The sequence below is a fragment of the Mytilus trossulus genome, chromosome 6 (genome assembly GCF_036588685.1).
Source record: "Mytilus trossulus isolate FHL-02 chromosome 6, PNRI_Mtr1.1.1.hap1, whole genome shotgun sequence".
In the NCBI taxonomy this organism is placed as follows: domain Eukaryota; kingdom Metazoa; phylum Mollusca; class Bivalvia; order Mytilida; family Mytilidae; genus Mytilus; species Mytilus trossulus.
Window position 1 is genome coordinate 8,356,850 of NC_086378.1, and position 25,230 is coordinate 8,382,079.

Here is a 25,230-nt window from a genome sequence, read left to right on the forward strand (position 1 = left end):
TTCATTTGATACCAAAAATACCTACATATTCTACATATTTTGAAAGTTACACTCATGCGTAGGAACTATTTTGTGTTAAATATGTACTACTTTCTGGTATGTGCTTTCTGGCCGGGCCTGAATTAGTGGTGTTACACCTTTATAAAAATATTGCTCATCTTTGCAGTAATATGTTGTGTTTTGTAGACTGTGGTTTTTCTTTTGGTAGATTTTTTCGACCTATGTCATTTGAATGTCTCTTTTGGGAACATTTCACCTCTCTTTTTAACATTAGTTGTCTTGTGTGCTTTGAATCTAAATAAACTCATCAATGATACCAGGATTCGAATTTTATATTTACGCCAGACGCACGTTTCGTCAACAAGAGACTAATCAGTGACGCTCAAATAATAAAAAATATATCAAAATGGCAAATAAAAGTACGAAGTTGAAGAGCATTGAGTTCCAAAAATTCCTAAAAGTTTTGCCAAATTCAGCTAAGGTAATCTATTTTTTTTTATTGTTCTTTTTTGGTGTTCAAACTACAGTGCATATATACATTTTTCAATACATAAGTGAATGACATGACATGTATGGCATTGTTATACTATTGACATTATGCAAATAAGACATAGTAGACACAGTTAGTGGTGTGAATACTCAGTATATGATACGTCTTAAGAAAACTTTGGAATACATTATACTGTAACCATATTAAAAAAAAGGCATTGATTAATTAAATATCTTTCATAAATCCTCCCCCCCCCCCCCCCCCATCTGTTGACAAATGACTCGTGTTTGTCTTTAGATATATATAAATATTCTAATATTTCCAGACGTCTTTTCAAAAATATGAGAAAAGCTTGCACATATATAAACAATCTGTCTAATTGTGTGTTCTTTACATAATTAATGTAATATTTTGCCTGTAGAATGCAATAATTTAAAACTAAGTTATCAGAATTCAATACACCAAAAATGATACTGTCTTTATTCAACAATAGTTTTACTCCAAAAACTGAATACCACCATTTTGAAAAATCTCTCCAAAATTGTTTTATTTCTGTACATTCAAAAAAATTATGCTCTATGGTTTCTATTTCTTTACAACTGGCACATTCATTAGTTAAGAAAATTTATATTTTTCAAGAAGATTATTATGTGAGACTATTCTGTGTAGTAGTTTATATTGAAAAGCTTGTAGTTTGCTTTCTATAGTACATTTGAAAGCTAATGAATAAATATTTTTCCATTGCTCGTCACTAATTTCTATATTAAAACTTTCTTCCTATCTTTGTTGTGAAATAGGAGAAACACTTCCCTGATCGATAAAAAATGAATATACATCTTTAGCAAATAATTTTCTGATAGGCATTTTTTTATTCTCATGCTCAAAAACGAATTCAAATGAGTTGCTGTTAGGTAATCTATTCTTGAGGTAAAAAAAAAAGCATCAGTATTTCAGAAATTATTTTTGTTTGTTAACAGTCTAAGTGTTATTTTGAACCAATAAGAAAAGCGTTTCAGGCGCACATCATTTGTAAACCGTTTATGTCATATTAAAGATACCAGGTTCATAACAACCCAAAGTAACGAGATGTGTCTGCATATGAATCGTCAGTGGCGCTATACATAAGACTCATCAGTGACGCTGAAATCAAAATATTTATTAAACCAAACAAGTACAAAGTTGAAGAGCATTGAGGATCCAAAATTACAAAAAGTTGTGCCAAATACGGCAGAACGCACTTTGTGTAAACACTAGATAATGATGCGAAAGTTGCCAGAATAGATAGTGATCAAAGTAGGCTGGTACAGGATTGGGGAAATGTTCGTAAATGTCGCCAACGTCGCCAACATTCTGAACAGTACCCTGTTCGCCAACTTCGCCAACGTCGCCAACATTTTGAACAGTACCCCTGTTCGCCAACTTCGCCAACGTCGCCAACATTCTAACCTGTTCACCAACGTCGCCAACATTATAACCAGTACCCCTGTTCGCCAACGTCGCCAACGTCGCCAACATTCTAACCAGTACCCCTGTTCGCCAACATCGCCAACGTCGCCAACGTCGCCAACATTCTAACCAGTACCCCTGTTCGCCAACGTCGCCAACGTCGCCAACGTCGCCAACATTCTAACCAGTACCCCTGTTCGCCAACGTCGCCAACGTCGCCAACATTCTAACCAGTACCCCTGTTCGCCAACGTCGCCAACATTCTAACCAGTACCCCTGTTCGCCAACGTCGCCAACATTCTAACCAGTACCCCTGTTCGCCAACGTCGCCAACATTCTAACCAGTACCCCTGTTCGCCAACGTCGCCAACATTCTAACCAGTACCCCTGTTCACCAACATCGCCAACATTCTAACCAGTACCCCTGTTCGCCAACGTCACCAACATTCTTACCAGTATCCCTGTTCGCCAACGTCGCCAACATTCTAAACAGTAACCCTGTTCGCCAACGTCGCCAACATTCCAAACAGTACTCCTGTTCGCCAACGTCGCCAACATTCTGAACAGTACCCCTGTTCGACAACATCGCCAACATTCTGAACAGTACCATTGTTCGCCAACGTTGCCAACATTCTGACCAGTACCCCTGTTCGCCAACGTCCCCAACATTCTGTAACAGTACCCCTGTTTGCCAACGTCACCAACATCGCTAACATTCTAAACAGTACCCCTATTCGCTAACATCGCCAACATTCTGAACAGTGCCCCTGTTTTAGTACCACTGTTTGCATACTATCTAAACATAATGAAGGTTTGCCAACTAAATTAATTTAATATTATTTAAATATAACATCTTCTTAGTTTCGCTTGTGTTTGTAACACTGCATTTAGTTCAAATAAAAAAAATCTCTATTACTAAAAAATTATTACACCAGGGTTTTCATTATCACAAACCAGTCATTACATTAACTAAATTTCATCATTGATACAAAGGCATAATTCAAAAATAAATCAACATGCAAACTTCTTATATGTCATGTTCAGGACAATAAGGTATTTAATAACAAACCTTTTATGGTAATATACTATACAAAACACAAAAATGTTGTCATTCCTTAAAGCTAACAAAACCTAGTTATTCAGAAGGGATATCGATATATAGATATATTATTTTCTTTTATTTTTTAAAATAAATAAGGACTTTAGTTTTCTCGTTTCAATTGTTTTACATTGTATCATCAGGGCCTTTTAAAGCTGAGTATGCGTTATGGGCTTTACTCATTGTTAAAGGCTGTACGGTGACCTAAAGTTGTTAATGTCTGTGTCATTTTGGTCTCTTGTGGAAAGATATCTCATTGACAATCATTATACCACATCTTCTTTTTTTTTTTTTTTAAATAATCCCATAATCCTGTTAGCCAAATTCCACAACTTCCAAATGGTTTTAACAAGTACCCCTGTTTCAACAGTTTATTAAAGAGTCTTTCAAACAAGTACCACTTGTTTGCCTTAAAATTCCCAACATTCAATCATTAAAAAAACATATAAAAATAAGAATAAATAAAAATCTCATAATGACAATCAATACTTAAAAATATAAGGAATATATTCTTGACCATCTTTTGTGAAATAAAAAAATCATGCAAATCTAATACCATCTCTAAAAAGTAATAGTTTAATCAAGTTGAACAATTGCAACCTATCCAGAAACTAAATAGTGCTACATTTTTTATGAGTAAATAGCTATAGCCCATAAATAGTTTCCAAAAAGGAATACAAAAATCTTCAAAAAACACTTACCAGCCTGCTAACAACCATTTAAACATCATTATAAAATGTAACAAGTGCTTTTAAAATAAAAAGCAGTAACTCAACAATAAAAATAAGGTCAATAACATGTACATATAACAAACATTTATAACTTCGTAACATTATATATCTGTATAAAAATAAAATGTAAAAAGCATTCAATTCTTTAACTTTAAAATAACTATAGGCTTTAAAGAGCCTGTGCTGTTGACCTTAGTCTAAGTGCATATTCTACAGACTCAGAACACATACTCTCCAACATTGATCTTGTCAGAATATCTCATTTCTTTACAGTTAATAACTAGATAATAAGACAAAATTTGCATTTTACACTGTGTACTTTTTTTTACCATGTCTGCCATCTTGATTGTCAGGCGGACAGGCTCAAAAAACATATTTTACAAAAAAATACATACTCCAATTATAATTGTAGCCATGTCTGGTAAAATTTTACATACAAGTTTCAGATTACATCTTTGTTAAAGAAAACCATGTAAATAGACAATTTTAAATAGTAATTATATAAATTAAATTTATATTCAACTAAAAATTTCTTGCTGTTGTGCAATACACAGTGCAGTTGCAATACTAAGTATGCTGTTGGGCAATACTTTGTAAATCTTTTGTTAAAATTTCAATATTTTTTATTTCTTAAACACCATAAAATTACAATAGTACAAAGAAGTTCTTCAAAAGTTATATAACATAACACAAACACACTATATCAACTATAAAAAAATAAAGTTCAATAACTTTTCAACATTTTATAAGAAAATTTATAAAAAAACTAAAAAAAGGTTATCCTAATAATAATAAATAAAAATCAGTCATCAAATCTTAATAAAAACTGCTTTATGCACTTTAAGGATCCTGTCCAAAACCTGAAAATCAACCCTTTTTATAAATAAAATCTTACGATTACTCATAAGGGTAAAATCTTCAATTTATAAAAACCAAAAAAAGCTTACAACAATAAATACAAAATTAACAAAAATGCAAAAAGCATTTTTCAGTAACTGTCCGAAAACTTAAAAATCCCCCTTTTTGTATAAAATAAATCCCCATAAATCAAAAAAGGTATAGTATAAAATGTATAAAAATCAAAAGGAAGCTCATGTTAATAAAATCAAACAATTCACCACAGTTTCTTGCAAGTAGGTAAAACTATTTTTAAGGTTATAGTCCGTAAACTGGATAATCTCCCCTTTTTTAATAAATAAAAGTAGGAAACGGAAAATCATGTATATTATTATAAAAAAAAAAAACTCATGGCAATATATATAAAAATCATTCACCAAAGTTCTTTTCATATTGGTTAAAGTGTTTTTAAGTTAATGTCAAACATTTTAAAGACGAACAGAACACACATAAAAACAAACTTTTAACAATATACCATAATATGTCAGTCGAGTTATGTCCCTTAAACATTAAGATATTTTTACTTGTAAAAGAAAAAAGTCATCCTATCTTCTGTATTGAATTCTTATGATTTCTATGCTCTAATAAAATTTTAAATTATCTGCCCTTTACAAATGTCTTTACTAATCATTTAAGTGTAATTTCATAGACAATTAAAATCCCATTTGTCTGTTATCTTCAGAACACTGCTCATTTACAAGCCCCCAAGGAGCAATTTTTTTAGGCCTTGCCCAAATACTTTTAAAAGATCTTTGCCCAATCAGTTTCTTTGTTCAATCAATAAGAGGAAACATTATAAACTCTAATAAAAAAAAATCAGCAGCATGGAAAAAATCATAAAAGGCATGAATTTACATAAAAAAACTTAATAACTTTTGTGGGATTGTAAGAAAAATTTGATTATGCAAGTAGATTTTAAAGAAAATTAAGGGGAGATTATTCAAACATTATTTATTTACTTATATGTGTATATACACCTTATCGCTATTAGCCTACTCAGCCGGCCGACCTGGCCGCTCGACCTTTTGACACAAACAACAATCACTTTTCCATTGTGGCATCAGATATTTTGTTTTATGACGTCAAAATTTTACGGGAACCTGTGTAATATCCAAAAATGGCGGACAAATAGCGATAAGGTGTATTTTTTTTTACTTCTTCAAGTAAATAAAGATAACTTGTACAAGTAGTACCCCTGACTGTATGTCCCATAAATGGGCGTAAAACAAGCATTCTGTGAGTATTGCATGGCAATGCAAAATCCCCTACCATTTTTAAAAACAAGAGTGCACACACTAAAATGTCTCGCCTTCTTTACTAATTATTGATATTATGTTGATAGTCCTAATAATAAAGCTTTATTACAATTGTAACATAAACTTAACATAAACCAAGAAAACTAAACATTGACCTTTGAACCATGTCAATGAGGACAAGGTCAGATGAACCATGCCAGGTAGACATGTACAGCTAACAATTCTTCTATACAACAAATAAAATTGATTTATTGCTTATAATTTAAGAAAAACAAACTAAAACACAAAAGTTTAACACTGAGCAATGAACCGTAAAAAATGAGGTCAAGGTAAAATTAACCCTGCACGACTGACATGTAGGTCATGAAATATTTCCATACACAAAATATAGTTGACCTATTGCATATAGTATTAGAAAAAAAGGCCAAAACTTAAAAACTTAACTTTGACCACTGAACCATGAAAATGAGGTCAAGGTAATATGACACCTGCCAGTTGGACATGTACACCTTACAGTGCTTCCATACACCGAATATACTAGACCTATTGCTCATAGTATCTTAGATATGGACTTGACCACCAAAAATTAACCTTGTTCACTGATCCATGAAATGAGGTCGAGGTCAAGTGAAAACTGTCTGACGGGCAAGAGGACCTTGCAAGGTACGCACATACCAAATATAGTTATCCTATTACTTATAATAAGAGAGAATTTAACATATTTACATTACAAAAAATCTTAACTTTTTTTTTAAGTAGTCACTGAACCATGAAAATGAGGTCAAGGGCATTGGACATGTGACTGACGGAAACTTTGCAACGTGAGGCATCCATATACAAAGTATGAAGCATCCAGGTCTCCCACCTTCTAAAATATAAAGCTTTTAAGAAGTGAGCTAACACCTCCGCCGCCGCTGTAGCCGCCACTGGATCACTATCCCTATGTCGTGCTTTCTGCAACAAAAGTAGCAGGCTCGACAAAAATCATTGTATTGAAACAAAATTGTAATTTGATTTATAACTTGTCATTGTAAACCTTAAAACAAAAGTCAAGTTAATGTATTTAAGCATGACAAGAAAAGTGTTTAAAACTGATTATTTCAGATAATTTTCTAAGCCCAACAACCATTACTCTGCACAAAATTATCAAACAAAATCAAAATTTAACTGTTACTTGGTATGATAAAGTTATATACTAATTATCAAATCCATATATTCAAAAATAACAAAAAAGGTGAAAAAACTGATTATTTTAGTGAATTTTCAAAAGTCAAAGGACCATAACCCTGCCCTAAATCATTAGACTGAAACAAAATTCAAACTTCTTTGTAACTTGCAATGATATAATAAAAAAAACAAACATCAAATCTTCATGAATAACAAAAACAGTGAGTAAAACTTATTTGCAAAACTAATGCTGATTAAAGAAACAAACCAATACTTTAAACTTAAACTGTTCAATGGACCGTGAAATTAAAATAAAAACTCTAATTTGGCATTAAAATTAAAAAGATCATATCATAAGAAACTTCTGTTCAAAGTTTCAGGTTAATTTCAATACAATTTCATCTAAAACTATTATAACCAAACCTTTTACCTAAAGAGAAACAAATGAACAAACGAGCGCACAGTCCAAAAAACATAATACCCATAAATGGGGCATACAAATTATTTTCAGGGGAGGATCCAGCCATTTCAAAAGGAAGGTTCCCAACACAAAACAAAGGGGGGTTCCAACTTTATGTCCCCATTCAAATGCATTAATTGGCCAAAAAAATGGGGGGTTCAAACCCCATAACCCTCCCCTGGATCCACCAATAATTTTAAATGGTCTTGCTGATAATTTTTGTTGTATACATTTTCTTTATCCCCCCCCCCCCCAGTTTTCCCCCAAAAATGCATATATAAAGGAAAAATCATCATGGCATTATTCCTATAATAAAATACTCCTCAGGGCGCAGCCTAATACAACCGCAGAGGTAGTACCCAAAACAAAAGGGGAAAGTACAAACACAACATTCAAGCTTGATACAACTCTTAATTTATATTGTGATTAAATAATTGACTCAGCATAAATTCTGACACAGAATAAATGTGGTCTAAAAAGTTTTAAATTTTACTATTGTAGTCCAATATCCAAAATCTAAATACATAGTTATATTCAGCATATCAAAAACCCAATAATCCAATTTTTCATAAATCAAACAAAAGTTCACTTTTGTACCCTTTTCTCCTCAATAAGGAACTAACTTCATAACTCATAACAGAACCCATACATCAAAATGTAAAGACATGTACGTGGTGAAATTCAGCATATCAAAAATGAATGAATGAATGAATGAATACTTTATTTGCAAGAAGCATATACATGCTATGGCAAACGAAAATATATACAATATATGACAAACAAAAGACAGCAGAGAACAGTAGTTACAGAGTATACAATAATATTATGACAATATATGCGATCTAATTTTCCAAGCTGCATTTAAATAGTTACATAGTTTTACTGTCAGAGATTTAGAATGAGCTTGTAATAAATTATCTAACTTGTGCCGATTTGGCCAAGAACAGTAGTATAAAGGTAAAAATTCTATACGTACAGATCTATACGCTGGACATGATAAAACAAAATGATACTCGTCCTCTAAAACATTCATATTACAACACATACAAATTCTGTTTTCTCTTTGAGTATTTAGATAACGACCAACTTCAACATTTAATTTAAGTGTGCCGCTACGTAGTTTTGTTAATATAGATACATTACAATGAAAATCTAAGTATTTTTCAAAACCAAATTCTAGTTTATATCGTTTATAAATACAAAGTTTACTACATTCTTCTAAAGCTGTATTCCAGTTTTGTAAAAATTGATCTTTAATACGTGTTTTTATACAATCAAATGATAATTTACTACTATCTTGTGAAATCCATACATCATAAAATCCAAGGTTACATAACAATTTTTTTACGTTAGACGCCCAATTAATTTTACCATTATTTGCATCTTTGTACAAAAGTTTATAAACTTCATATACAATATGAGGTTTATTAGTTACAATATGAATCCAATATTTCAGGATTTTATATTTTCTCAAAATATGCAATGGCAAGTGCCCAAGTTCACCATATAAAAAATTTGTAGGGACTTTTTTACCAAGTTTCAAAATAAATCTACAAAATCTATTATATATAAGCTCTATATCACCAGCACGATGAAAACCCCATATTTCAGACCCATAACTTAAAACGGATCCAACCATACTATCGAATAAGAAAATTTGTTGTTCAGTAGTCACATATATTTGTTTCAATGAATTTATTAGTGAAGATAAAGCTCTTGATCCTTGTTGAGATAAACGCTTTTGAGTTTGTAAAAATTTTCCATTATAGTGGAGCAATACACCGAGGTATACATAGGAGTTCACAATTTCTAATTCTCTGTCGTTGTAATAAAAACGGTTTACCACAGGCCTCCATCCATTTCGGAAAACAACAACTTTTGTCTTCTCCGTGTTTACTTCTATGTTCCATTTATTACAATATAGAAGTAATTTATTCAGTAAATGTTGCAGCACATTCGTTGATTTTCCAAAAAGTACGGTATCATCAGCAAATAAGATCAAATATATTAAAAATCCATTTAGAGACACGATGTCTTTATCTGTTTCAACGGAAATATCTTGAATAATGTCGTTAATAAAAAACAAAAACAGCAAAGGCGATAAAGGTTCCCCTTGTTTTACACCAAGAAAATTGTCAAACGCATCTGACAGCACTCCTCCAGATCGTACACGAAGACGCACTGATGAATATAAATTTTTAATAATAGAAACAAATTTGTTACTAATGCCATTCTTTAGCAGTTTGTATATCAAAATTCTTCTGTGTAGTTTATCAAAAGCCTTGCGAAAGTCCACGAAGGCACAAAAAAGCTGAAGCTTTTGTACTAAAATATGTGATATAGTTCCATGCAGTGTGAAAATGGCGTCAACAGTTGAACGACCAGGACGAAATCCAAACTGATTGTCTATTAATTTCTCTTCGTCTTCCGACCATGACAGCAAACGTTCCGTTAATATGCTAGTAAATATCTTAGAAAGAATGCTCACCAATACAATCGGCCTGAAATTGTTAGGGTCCGACAAATCACCGCTTTTGGGTACAGGGATAACTATGCATTCGGTCCAATTATCTGGATATATTCCATTGTCAAACATAGAGTTGAAAATAATTTTAAAAATAGGCGCAAAGAAAAGAGGATTCGCAGCTAACATTTCACCAATTATATCATCGTTTCCCGAACTTTTGCCAGTTTTAAGTTTCTGTATAGCTTTTATAATTTCATCTTCTGTAATTTCTGAATCGAGAATATCAATACTTATTTCACCAAAGTCGGTATTGTTTAATAAATGTAAAACTTCATCACAAAGTTCTGGTGGGTTCGATCCCAAAATATTTTCGAAATAGTTCAACATCTCATTATTTTCAACTAAACATTTTGATCTGTTTTTCGGTTTTACAGCGGACCAAAACTTTCTAGGTTCCCTTTTTGCAATATTACAAAGTTCGATTCCTTTCCTTTTCTTGAAGTTAAACTGTGCATTACGTTTGACTTTATTAAATTTGTTTCTAGTCGTTATATATGAATGTCTATTTGTATCTGTCGGATGACGCATATAAAAATTTCTAGCAGTGTGAAATTCTATTCGTGAATTTGCGCATTTCTCGTTAAACCATTCGTTATTTGGTCGTTTAACATATATATCGTCTCGAGTTAAAACAGAGTGTCCAAAAACTTTATATGCACTTTCATAGATAGTTCGGGTTATCTCCCTCACTGCGTTATTAATATCAATTTCGGAAGATAGATCATTCACCAAACTCAAGAGGCTGTCACTATGAGACTGTAAAATTTTAATATACTCATCGCACTTATTGTTGTCCCATTTAATGAATTTATGGACTCGGGGGAGGTTTTGTTGACGAATAACAGATAAGTCTAGTTCGAAGTAAACAGGCATGTGATCAGAAAATTCGTTCATAGGTAGCACTTTAAAATCATTGATTAATCTACATTCGCTCGGGGGCACTAGTAGGTAGTCATTTACACTTCTTCCTTTGGCTGTACAGAACGTAAAATTACCATTTTTGTCATTACAAAGCCTGCCATTGGCTACAACTAAACCCGTGTTAAAACACATTTGTAATAGTTTACGGCCAAATGCATTAACTGTTTTGTCCATTGAACTTCTGTCAGAAATAATGGGGTTTACAACGTGCTCAACACTTTCGACATATTTATCTAGATCGTCATTAAGTAAAAAATCACTTAATTCACCTATGCGGCTATTTAAATCTCCACATAACAAAACAATACCTTTATCACTATAGTTATTTACAATACTTTCAATAATATCGTGAAAATCTATATCACATAATTGGTAATAATTAGATCTTTCGTGTGGTACATAAGAAAAACAAATAAAAATATCTTTATCAGTATCAAAGAAACTATGGTCAAGTTTTAACAGAATAATACCATCATTTAATTCTTTTTCAACAATAATACCGTTACATAAAAAACTCTTACAAAAAACAGCAATACCTCCTTCATTTCTAGTACCTATATTTTTATTACGAAATACACAAGAACTCAAGAAAAAAAACAAAGAACTCAATTTTTGTTGTAACCAAACAAATTTTCAATTTGTACCCCAAATTAGACAATCTTCTGAGCCCTTTTTGTTAAAATCACACTAAGTTTAATAATTAACCCTTTCAACCAAATTAAAAACCGGACCTAAAATTAAAAATTAAATTTCACAGTTAAATTCGGTATATCAAAGTACACAAAAAATTTAATTTTTAAGGAAATTAAACTACACATGTAAGTTTAATTTCAAACCCTATAAACCATAATTTAGACCAATTTAAAAACGGTACCAAAATTAAAAATCTATATACAAAGTTATATTAAGCATATAAAAAAAAACAATAATTCAAATTTTATTAAAATCATACAAACTTTAATTTTGTACCCTTTGGACCTCAATGTGGACCATTTTAAATTTGGGGCCCAAAATCCAATAAAAATAATACATGGTAACATTCAGCATATTAATGTTAAAATTAGTCCAAAAAATAAGCAATTTATACAAAAAAAATTGTAAGGGTTCCGCGGAACCCAGTGTCTCGCCTACTTTTGCTGTAAATCACAGGCTCAACAAAAATGAGGAAAAAAATCAATAAAAATATTCCTTTTGATACTATCTTTTCATTGTAAGAGGCTTCTGTCCAAGTTTGGTAAAAATGTAGGATAGTTAATAAATCTTATAAATGTTTTGAAAAACTTTAACTGCAGACTGTATGTAATGTTAACTGGAAAAAAATCTAAGTCCATTTAAAAGTAGAAAAAATGGAGTTATTTTTTTTACAAAATTTACTTCTGGATACCATCTTATGATCATAAATAAGCTTCTGTTCAAGTTTGGTACAAACCCAGGATAGTTTAAGAAAGGTATTAAAATTTTAAAAACTTTAACCACAGAGTGAATGTAATGTTTCCCTGCAGAAAAACTAAGTCCATTTAAAAGTAAAATGTGGAAAAAATGGAATTTATTTTTATAAAATTTACTTCTGGATACTATCTTATGATCATAAACAAGCTTCCGTCCAAGTTTGGTACAAACCCAGGATAGCTTAAGAAAGTTATTAAAATTTTAAAAACTTTAACCACAGAGTGAATGTAATGTTTCCCCGCAGAAAAACTAAGTCCATTTAAATGTAAAATACGAAAAAAATGAAAATTTATTTTTACAAAATTTACTTCTGGATACTATCTTATGATCATAAACAAGCTTCTGTCCAAATTTGGTAGAAATCCAGTATAGTTTAAGAAAGTTACTAAAATTTCAAAAACTTTAACCACAGAGTGAATATTTGTGGACGCCGCCGTCGACGACGCCGAAGACGGAATGTAGGATCTCTTAGTCTCGCTTTATCGACAAAATCGAAGGCTCGACAAAAATAGAAAAGTATTGGTTTTGTCCCCTAATTTCCAAAAAGTTAATGCCATAACTCTCAAAATAAATTTAATAAGAATAAAATAGTGCTATGAAACTCCCAAGATATATATGTTAAAAAAAATCTTCAATCAAAAGCAGGTTTAGCTTCACAATATGCTTTCATATAAAAAATGTTATAAATTGAAACAGTTATAAATGCAAAGAAAGTTGTTTCTGTGGTGTAAAACATTAAAACAAAGGTTGATTACTACCCTAAAAAAAATGTCGTCATAAAGATTTAATAAAATTATTTGATTTTTACCTGTTACATGAGGGTAGTAAAGGGGGGTATTAAACACGCAAACACATGAAATAAAAATCTCAAAAACGTTGCACGAAAAATAAAGGTCGGGAAAAAATAAAGCATGACAAAAATAGCTGTAAATATTAAAGAAAAAAGTACCAAAAGTAATTATTGAGTCGTTCTTCAAGATCATGCAGCCTTTATTAATGAACATAAAAACCTTGCAGTCAACTTTTAGCATCTGCTACTTGCATCTTAATTATTTGAAAATAAAATATTATTCATAGTAATTTGATAGACTTCATTCATACAATAAATTTTGCAAAAGTAAAACATACATCAATAACTATTAGGTTACACAAATTTCAGAAGATATTACACTGTATTCCACACTTTTTAACCAAATGCGGGACATGCAAGACAAATTAATAGCACAAACACGAAACACGGAAAACAAATAAGGGGAAACACAAAGCAAGCAAATCAAGCCAAACACGAAAAAAGGAGAAATTAAAACATCAAAACACGAAATTAACGGAAAATAAAAAGGCCGAAAAAGTTAAAAAAAATAACCCTTTACCCCCCCTTTTACATGTATATCATAGCCGCATACCATGTATATAGGGCAGATATCATAGCCTAATATAAATACTGAATAAACTCACAAAAATCTCATTTATTATCTCAAATAAAAGTATTTTACCTTAAATTTTATTATTTAATAGTAAATAAAACAGTTAAATGAGCATGACTGCACTTTTAATCAGTTAATAGTCCCATTATGTCCAAGACCACACTTATTTTGCAGTGCATTTCTTTTAAAACAAAAATGAAAATAAAAAAAATCCCACCTGCGCTTTCTCAAAGAAACTTTTACAGTGTGTTGTCCTATTTTGGGACAAATTATAGAAAAATTATAGAAAACTTCATTGGCTCTAACTCCAAATATGGACAATTTCATGGTTATGGCGTCTTGAAATCTTTTCACAGCTTCCAAAGTTCTAATTTTAAGTGTAATTTAACCCTCCTACTTGCAATTTGAGGCATTTAACATGGAAAAATTAATTTGGAAGGCATATAAAAATTAATGGCAAGTAACCCACTGTAAAACACAAGGGACTATATTTGTAAACAACGAAAATCAAGAGACGACAATTGTGGTCTCAAACCTAATGGAATATAAAGAGTTGTAAAATTTTAAAAGAACTTGGTATGACCAAAGCTTAATAAATTATAGCACTAATTACAAAGTTTCATAACAATAGCATGTATATTATATACAATAAGGTAAGGTCTATACTCATCTTTGCGTGTAAAATTTTGACGTTAAAATTAAAAAATTTCAACTATCAACATTTTGGGCTTTAAAAATTAAAATAGTGCAAAAAAAAAACTTTTTAAATGCCTTAATATATAGCTATGCATTTAAATGGAAACATCAAGTTTGACCCCACAGGCACTCATCTCAACAAAAATTTCCTATATACATGTATATAATATATATAACTTATATAGGTAAGATTTTTTTCTTAGACGAGTGCGTGTGTTGGACCCTCCCCCCCCCCCCCCCCCCCCCTTTTACCCTAGGTTGGGAACCCCAGTCTTAATGTTTATCCACAAGTCCTACAGCATTGATTGTAAAATTGCTCTCAGGCTTGTAAAATTCTTCTCTACAAGCCAACAAAATCCAACCAGAGACATATAATACAACATTGTATTATACTGTTCATTGTTTCTAATCCAACTAAAATTTTCAAAAAAATAAGTCTCTGGCTTCAAAACGCAAAAATTAAGCGTAACGGCTGGAACCCCTTTTTAAAAATGTCTTAATTTTTCCCTAAGTGTTCTAATAGTAATAGTAGTCAAAAGAAATACGTCTCACATTCTTATTTATAAGTTGCAACATGTCGGTCATGGACATTTGTCATTTACATGTAACGTTAGGGCCTATAAATCACTTTTAAACTAAAAGTTAATTCCTTTTTTTAGTCGGTATTTAATGTTTAAAACTTACAAAAAAATCAGGAACATACTGTATACCATTTCACAGCATTATAATGTTCTATATCAACTATTATTTTAAAATTAAGACTCAGCAAATGGTTAGCGGTCAATATTTCCAGGGAAAGTTAGAGAAAATGGATGTTGACAACATGTGTATTTCCAGAGACAAGGACGGATACAATCCGAATTTAATTTTTCGCCATAAAATTGTTACCTATAATAATATATTTATATCTAAATTTAATGTTTACAAACATACTAAACAAAACGTAAAAAATATTTTTTGCAAACTGTGCAAACAGTACTTCAAAAAATAATGTTGGATAGATTGGTGAATAAAACATACAAAAATAAATATTGGTGAACTTGGCTAAATTGGCAAACTTCAGTAAGTTGGCAAATATTACATATACACATTGCATGGCGAGCAGTAATGTTTTCCTGAATGTTTGCAACTAAGCGAACAGTATTAGTTTGTAAATGTTTGCGAATAGTAATGACTACATAAATACTGGCAATGATAGCGACGCTGGCGATATTTGAATGAATTTGTAAATGTTAGCGAACAGTATTAAGTTTCGTAAATGTTGGCGACATTGACGAACAGTTATGAGTTCATAAATGTTGGCGATGTTGACAAACAGTAATGTTTCATAAATGTTGGCGACGTTGGCGAACAGTACAGTTTGTAAATGTTGGCAACGTTGGCGACGTTGGTGAACAGTGATGTTTCATAAATGTTGGCGATGTTGGGGACGTTGGCGAACAGTTATGAGTTTGTAAATGTTGGCGCATTGGCGAACTGTAATGTTTCATAAATGTTGGCGACGTTGGCGAACAGTATTGAGTTCATAAATGTTGGCGACGTTGGCGACGTTGGCGAACAGTATTGAGTTCATAAATGTTGGCGACGTTGGCGAACAGTATTGAGTTCATAAATGTTGGCAACGTTGGCGAACAGTATTGAGTTCATAAATGTTGGCGACGTTGGCGAACAGTATTGAGTTCATAAATGTTGGCGACGTTGGCGACGTTGGCGAACAGTATTGAGTTCATAAATGTTGGCGACGTTGGCGACGTTGGCGAACAGTATTGAGTTCATAAATGTTGGCGACGTTGGCGACGTTGGCGAACAGTATTGAGTTCATAAATGTTGGCGACGTTGGCGACGTTGGCGAACAGTATTGAGTTCATAAATGTTGGCGGCGTTGGCGACGTTGGCGAATAGTAAGGATTTCGTAAATGTTGGCGACGTTGGCGACATTTGCGAACATTTACACAATCCTGTACCAGAATGGATCAAAGAAGATAGCATGATATTCTAACATGACAACAAAACGGAATATGTCGCTACTATAGTAAAACTTACAGATATTCGTGTATGTTAGACACCGCACCTGGTTTATAACTCATCCTTGTATAGTTCATTTGTCACAAGCTAAATTTATTCTTAGGTCAATATTTCATTATATATGTTCTTAATTCCCTATTCATATTCTGCTAAATCTGCACTTAGTTTAAAGTTTCGTGATTGAAACAATCCCACTGTCTAGTCTACCTGTAAATTAAAACAAAATGTGTTTTTATCTTTGCCAATCCTGTCCGATCCAAATTTCGGACAGTCTTATAAAGGGAATATGAGAAGTGAAATTTTGTAAAAAAAAATCAAATAGAAAAAAATAGAAATATCATACGTAGCATTGTGTGGATGATTTATGTTCTATCGATACAATAAACTGCCTTTTTTTAGGGTAATATATTTCGATATATACTTCCGTTTTAAGAACGTATAAACTATTAATTGTGCTGACACATGCACTGGAGTCTATTTCTTTCGAAACCAAACAAGCAGGCGATAAGTTGAATGAATTTTGAAAAAATATTATTTACATCGTTTTTCAATTTACGTCAAGCACATAATGAATGGGGTTACACTTGCAAAATCTCATTAAAGATACTATTATGAAGCTCATCTGCCACGCTTTTTGTCTACACAAAACCCGCTAGTAGCAGTCTTATCAACACAATTTGAAGGCCACATCAATATCGAAGTTCCAAACCAAGAAATCAAAAACATTTTAGCAAAAGTGGCTTATGATTTCTATGCGGAATAACTCAATTAAGATCACCAGCCAAGTAGCCAGTACTTCGGTATTGGCATGCAAAAACGGATTTTGTTTTGTGTAATTAAAATTTGTTGTTTCAAAATGTTAAATTATTATAAATTAAGAATTGCATTCCCCTCATGCAAAGCTTTGATTCCTTGCACGCATTTGGCTATACTTTTGTTACCTTTTGGATTATAGGTCTTCATCTTTCTTATAAGCTTTGGATTTCAAATATTTTGGCCACGAACATTACTGAAGAGACATGTATTGTCGGAATGCGCATCTGGTGCAGGAAAATTGGTACCGTTAATGCTTTTAATAGAATGGTTTGTTTAAAGATGTGTTATTATGTCGCGAAACACATATAAATAAAGGCAACAGTAGTATACCGCTGTTAGAAATTCATAAATCGAGTGTGAAAAAAACAAATCCGGGTTACAAACTAAAACTGAGGGAAACACATCAAATATAAGAGGAGAACAACGACACAATAGAAACACAAAATAAAATGCAACACACACATAAACGAACTATAATATAAGAGTGGCCATTTTCCTGACTTAGTACAGGACATTTTAAGAAAAAAATGGTGGGTTGAACCTGGTTTTGTGGCATGCCATACCTCTTGCTGTTACTGCAATGTTATATATAACAATAAATTGACCGAATTACATGACAGGACTAAAATTTACAATACAAATAATCAAAGATTAAATACAATTGTTCTCTTGCATAGAGAATAATAATACTGCATGCTACTTACATTCTGTCTCAAATCTTTCTGATATCAATTAAACATTATCGCACAAGTACCGATAAAAATAAAGATGCAAATGTTTGTAATTGAAGTGTCACAAGTCTGATATTCTTGTATACAGTTTTTCGTATTGTTCTGGAAAAGTGTCGTCTTTTCCGTTTCAGGACTGTTTGACTTGTGTCTTATCCAATTTGTACTTAAACAAATAAAATATGTTTAAACTAGACTGCCAGCGGTACCCGAATAAACCATTAATTCATAGACTGACAACTTAGTTCATTGGGTTTTCTATTTCAACAAATTTCGCTGTAGAAACATAAAACTGTATTTTTGAATCACTTAATCTTTCTTGTAAAAGATAACTTAAAGAGACATGGATACATACGACTGTTATGTTTTTTGTTAATGAATACACCTATGGAAGATATAGCAATGACGGGACATAATAGATTGATCCTACATTCAATTTTGATACAACATCAATTGTAATAATTAAAGTCCTAAATCTGGTGTAGAAAAAAATGGTAACTTTATAAGTCTAGCTACCACTTGGTCTATGCATCTGCTGGTAAACTGTTTGTCCCCGATGGTATCACCAGCCCAGTGGCCAGTACTGGCTGCGTAAAAAACAGATAATGCTTGATTTACATTTGCTGTTATGACATCATTTCATACCAAGAATTCCAGGTGGTAAAGTTAATAACATCTCTGAAGGTAAACAAAGAAAAGCGTTCCGGACAGACGAAATATCGTTCCACTTGTTACACAATTCATGTTATCTTAGAATTTCAAAGCACTGGACTTGTGAACCCGTTGGGGATTTGCAGTCAGATCAGAACGTCTGACGTGTTCTAATGTACAATATTTACCGGACTATTGCAAACCCCTGTCTTGGTAGCATCGCAGGTCGAGCTATGCCTATGTGTGGTCTAATAAATTACATTAAATGGGATTTGGGTCGTAATTACGTTCATTTGAAATTTGAAAATGAGATAAAACTTGTTTTTTGTTGATTTCTATAAAATTACGCGATTTTCTTTTCTACACTCAGCCAATTCACTTTCGATGATAGTTTATCGTTAAAAATGAAAACGGCCTACTATAAATGTAATATTTTTTATTTCAAAATTTAGTTATTTCGAGTAATCAAATGTGAAGAAGATTAATCCACATTTTTGTCCGGAATCTCAAATTTATAATTTGATCTGCGGTTTACCAACGATATAATTAGAATAAATAACAATCAATGTGTTGTTATCTTCTACATTTCCCGCTTTCCACATACTGGTTCTCTGCATTAAAATGATAAGAGATGGTTTATTCGTAGATGATGAAAGCAGTCAACAGTTAAACTAACCTTGTTAAATTGTTGCAATCTCTTCCGGTGAAAGACCAAATGACAAATGTATTGTGGACGCAAAAAAAGAAACACACCTTTTTTGTCTGCCTAGAAAATAGACAAAGAAGTTATGAGATTGTCCTTCAAATCATACATTGTTGCTTTATTAACTTATTCACCTTCCGAGACAAATAATTTTCCGGACGTTGACGCGTCGAATTTAGCACATTTTTAAACAATTGAGGTCAGACAAGAAGAACATTTAGTTTTAAGATAAGTCAAAAACCTATTTATCAGGTGTTTTCAGGTAAAGTTGCTATTTGATTAATATGGCCATTTCATGGTCATACAGCTCTTCAATTGATTCGGTTTTTATTTAATTCTTGACTTTGAAATATTTGGCTTTGAGCGTTCCTGATGAAGGTAGTTCTAGACATTTAGACGCATGAAATTTATGTAACGCGTTTTTTTTGTACATCTTTGAATTTATAACACATCCTTAAATGTGTTACAAAAAATGAAATCGCAAAAATACTAACAAAGTTCCTAATCAAATAGTAAAACCAAAAGCTCAAACGCATCAACCAAAAAAACAACATCTGTCATATTCCTGACTTGTTAAATTCGTTTTTTTTATGTAGAAAATGGTGGATTAAACCTGGTTTCACAGCTAAGTAAAGAAAGGCAACAGATTGAAGTATACCGCTGTTCAAAACTCTATAGACAAAAACAAAATTGGGGTAACAAACTAAAACTGAGAGAAACGCATAAAATATAAAAATTTGTAAGGGTTCCGCGGAACCCAGTGTCTCGCCTACTTTTGCTGTAACTCCCAGGCTCAACAAAAATGAGGAAAACAATCAATCAAAATATTCCTACTGATACTATCTTTTGATTGTAAGATGCTTCTGTCCAAGTTTGTATACATTTCAGGATAGTTTATGAATCGAATAAATGTTTTAAAAACTTAAAGTGCAGACTGTATTTTATGTTAACTGGATTTATTTTTTTACAAAATTTACTTCTGGATACTATCTTATGATCATAAACAAGCTTCTGTCCAAGTTTGGTACAAACCCATGATAGTTAAAAAAAGTTGTTAAAATTTTAAAAACTTTAACCTCAGAGTGAATGTAATGTTTCCCCGCAGAAAAACTAAGTCCACTTATAAGTAAAAAACAGAAAAAATAGAATTTTATTTTTGAAAAATTTACTTCTGGATACTATCTTATGATCATAAACAGGCTTCTGTCCAAGTTTGGTAGAAATCCAGTATAGTTTAAGAAAGTTATTAAATTTTCAAAAACTTTAACCACAGAGTGAATATTTGTGGACGCCGCCGACGACGACGCCGACGACGGAATGTAGGATCGCTTAGTCTCGCTTTTCGACTAAAGTCGAAGGCTCGACAAAAAGAGCACACCGACACAACACTAAAATGTAACACACACAGAAACGGACTAAGCATTAGACAAAATCCGATGAGAATAACAAAAATAACATCAAAACTTAATACATGAATTTGGAACATAAAAATAGCGTGACACAATTCACACTCAAGTATAAGAGAAAACAAACGACACAACGGAAACACAACGTTAAAATGTTTCAAACACAGAAACAAACTATGATATAACAATGGTCATTTTCCTGACTTGGTACAGAACATTTTTTTAGATAAAAATTGTGGGTTGAACCTGGTTGTGTGGCATGCCAAACCTCGCACTTTAATGGCAATGTTGAATATAAAATTAAAATGAAAACATAATATTACAGGACTACAATACAAATAAATAGGAGAACGTATTAAATAAAGAAATAGATCACAAAATGCATCAGGTTTAAAATTCAATACACCAAAAACGCGCCTCGTCCCCACAAGACTCACCAATGACGCCCAGATATAAAAGATCGAAAGTGAAAAAAGTACAAAGTTGTACAGCACTGAAGATCAAAAGTTGAAAAAGGTTGTGTCAAATACGGCTATGTTTTTCTGCTTGGGATAAGAACATCCTCATTATTTAGAACAATTTATGCTACTGCAAACAGTAAATTTTATCAAATGAATATAAAAGATATACAAAATGAAACTGAAGTATTAACTAATTATAGAAAACAAAACCCGAATACATAATACAAAGACCAACCTGACCTCTCAATTACACGGTGCTTTTATTTTCTTCAAACGATATGTTTTAACCCCAATTTCTCACAACGCAAATCTTTATCACGAGCTTACACATTTTTTATCGATCTTTTAATTATTTTTGTTAATTCCGATTACCTTACATACATTACCGTAGAGATAATCATTTTAATTTCTAACAACTTATCACAGTTTGTTGGTGTTTATAATATCATTAAACCGAAAAATTAGGTGTTTTCCAGGTTAATATTCTCCGATTAGTAATACTTTGATTTTTTTTAAAATACTAAGGCTTTTCTACCTCACGAATAGATTACTTTTGCAGTATTTTGCAAAACTTTTAGGACCTCCATGCTCTTCAACTTTGTACTTTATTTGTCCCTTTTTAAACTTATTTGATTTGAGCGTCACTGACGGGTCTTTTGTAGACGAAACATGCCGCGTCTTGGGTAAACTCTAAATTTCAATTCTAGTATCTATGATGAGTTTATTTTCCTACATATATTTTATCTTACACTGTATACAAATATCGGTTTTACAATATATCAATTTGATACGGTACAATTTCTTATAAAGCATGCATCTGTTTTGAAATGAACAAACCGATATTGTATAGTGTGCGTTGGTAGCCATGCCGAGTAGAAGAGTTGAGAGGTATATGTATATGTAGGCATATATCGATTCTCTTTTTCGACTTTCCTTCTTATACATTTTTTATCTGCAATATTTTGAACTAAACTCTTTTATTCCTTTATCGTATATATCAATTCACTATTTCAAGAGTTTCAATTTGACAAAATACTTCAGTTATTGAAAAAGACGGTTAGGTTTTTGTACTTCGTAATTTGTAATTTGTAAAATGTAAGATATAATTGATGACCATCATATTAAGATTCAAAACTAGTTTTAATAGATATAGGAAGATGTGGTGTGAGTGCCAATGAGACAACTCTCAAGTTTGCATTACTTAGTATTTACATTTCTAATTGATACAGCCTTCTTCCTCTTTCTCAAGTTATTCCTGTTCGATTTATGTTATTATACGATACGATATAGGATTTATTAATTGTTGAAGACTATACGGTTACATTTACTTGCTTACGTCTACAATAATGGACACAACGAATGATGGAATAAAATGAAAAAGAAACTTTTACCTATTTAGAAAGGTTAGGAACATACAGTTTTTAGGGACCATATTAGAAAGGCACTAAAACCTTCAAAAATTACAATGTATATGTTAAGATTAATATTCACTTACATAAGTTTCAGAAAGGTTGATGAAATTGTTGACACGACAAAATATTGTATAAGTTATTGTTAAACTAACGCATAACGTTCTAATATATTTGTATCTGGGTTTTATAGTATTTCATTGATAACAGTTACCCAGAGTTGCCCATTGTACAAATAACGGGTAACATGTGAACTAAGATTCTTCATGTACATATATATTTCGTAAATCATAATTTGTACAGATAGTTTGTACAAGTTGTCATTGTTTTCTTTACCACTTAACACAAATGGATGATGCAAGCAAACATTCTTTTGTTTTGCACATTTCTGTCATATTTCCACAATTCATGGTACAGTCTAAAACTCAGCATTGATACAATACATTATTTGAACACACACATACTTTTTACGGATATGAATTTGGTGTAAGGAGAAAAATAATATAAGAACATAAATCATTCAGGTATCCTCTCTGTTTTAGGACAAGAAGAATAGCACTTAATGTTAGGTTGGAGTATCAATTTGAAATTAAGACATTAAACCGACACATTTTAGAAGATAAACTTTTATCAACTAGTGCAAGAAGGTGTGTATCAAAAAATTTATTATAACTTGTACAAAAACCCTGAACACATTTTTAAAATTTGTACAAACTTACATCTTGTACACAACATATATATAACTTAGAATATCTACGAGTCATAATGTAAAGATGCATGCAGGACAATACTTTATCAAGATTTTCTCCAGTACATATTACAGATTTGTTTCTTATTGTGATTGAATTTCGGCAAATCTTTATCAAAATTACGACAGTTATAATTCTTTTTTTAAACAAATCAAAGCGGTTGATCCGACTGTGAAATGGTCTCAAATAAATCTACACAATTGGATAGCACCATATTCCCCACTTTAACGCTATAAATCAGCTGGACTTTTTAGAGCCTTAAGATGCTGAACTTATCGCAACTAAATGATTTTTAATTGATTCACAACACGTTATTTTTATAAACATACAGACTACATCAAAATAAGGTACCAAACCGAATTAGTGAATTGTATAATCGTAAACCAGTGCATGACTTCGGACTAATATTTGTGCGTACTTTTTCCTTCTAAGAAACATACATCAAAATAAAGTACGTGAATATGTCAATGCTTTTGGATATTCATTTTATCAAACAAAGCGCACTTTTGTTACGAAATAGTACCAATAGAACTGCAAAAGTGTACTGTCTGACTGTTGGCTTTCTATATATGAAGAATGAAGCACGATATATTCTACACTTTATGTAATTTTTTAAGATAATTGAGTAATAATATCTAACAAGGATAATGAACCAGACAATTTCTAAACCTCATGAACGTAATAAACACGAAGACATCAAAAAGCAAGGATAAACAAATTAAAGGACACCTGCAAAACTGAAAAGAAAAAATGATACAACGTGATACGAGCAAAAACAAAAACCATAAATGAAAAATGTCTTTTAAATAAAACAAGTCATGATAACAAGAATACAAGACTATCTCACAACAACATCAATATAACCCTGTGAAAGAGGATGAGGTATATAAATAAAGGCAACAGTAGTATACCGCTGTTCAAAATTCATAAATCGATAGAGAGAAAAACAAATCCGGGTTACAAACTAAAACTGAGGGAAACGTATCAAATATAAGAGAACTGCGACACAACAGAGACACAATACCGAAACGTAACACACACAGAATCGAACTATAATGTAACAATGTTCAACATAAGCTAGTCATGTAAAATAGTTTAACTTCTTATTCCAAATGAAATAAACAAAATATTTTTGATTTGTATCAGTTAAATGAAAGATACAACTGAGACATTCAAAAAGTCGAAAATACACTAACAAGGCAATGACAAAATAAAGAAAAGACAAAAATAAAACTACACAACATAGAAAACTAAAGACTAAGCAACTCTTTACGCCATTGTCTTCATTTGTGAGTTCTAAACAGTAAAATAACCAGGTTTTCTAAATTTCTGTTTAAAAGTACATGTAAGCTGATGTCTGTTGTATTTGTATACACCATAAACTTATAACAGACAACATGATTAAGAATGTTACGCCAGACGAGTATTCATTGCATTCAAAAGACGTACCAAGGACGCTCGAATAAAAAAGGCAAAATAAAGTTGAAAGCATCCATGACCCAAAGTTCTATTTTCTGTTTAACGTCATTATCTATTTAAACAAAGAAACGTGGTCTAAACTGTTTGTTTTGTGTAAAGTGCTTTTTTTCAAATATTATTTTATTAAGATCATAACTATTTTTACAAAAAATCGAAGAAGTAAGATACGTCCGCGTGTCTATTTATTTACAAAAACCGTCATATACATCATATAAGTTTCCCCTGAAACTCATTCTAAAG

The 25,230-nt window shown here is 31.7% G+C and overlaps 1 long non-coding RNA gene across 2 annotated transcripts in view; it reads right to left on the minus strand.

The window, feature by feature from the left end:
* Positions 1-25,230, minus strand: part of LOC134723167 (uncharacterized) — a 39,472-nt gene that overhangs the window by 8,972 nt on the left and 5,270 nt on the right. For both annotated transcript variants that reach the window (XR_010108001.1, XR_010108000.1), the window contains exon 2: positions 16,607-16,795. This is a non-coding gene — a long non-coding RNA (uncharacterized LOC134723167). The remainder of the gene's footprint in view (positions 1-16,606; positions 16,796-25,230) is intronic.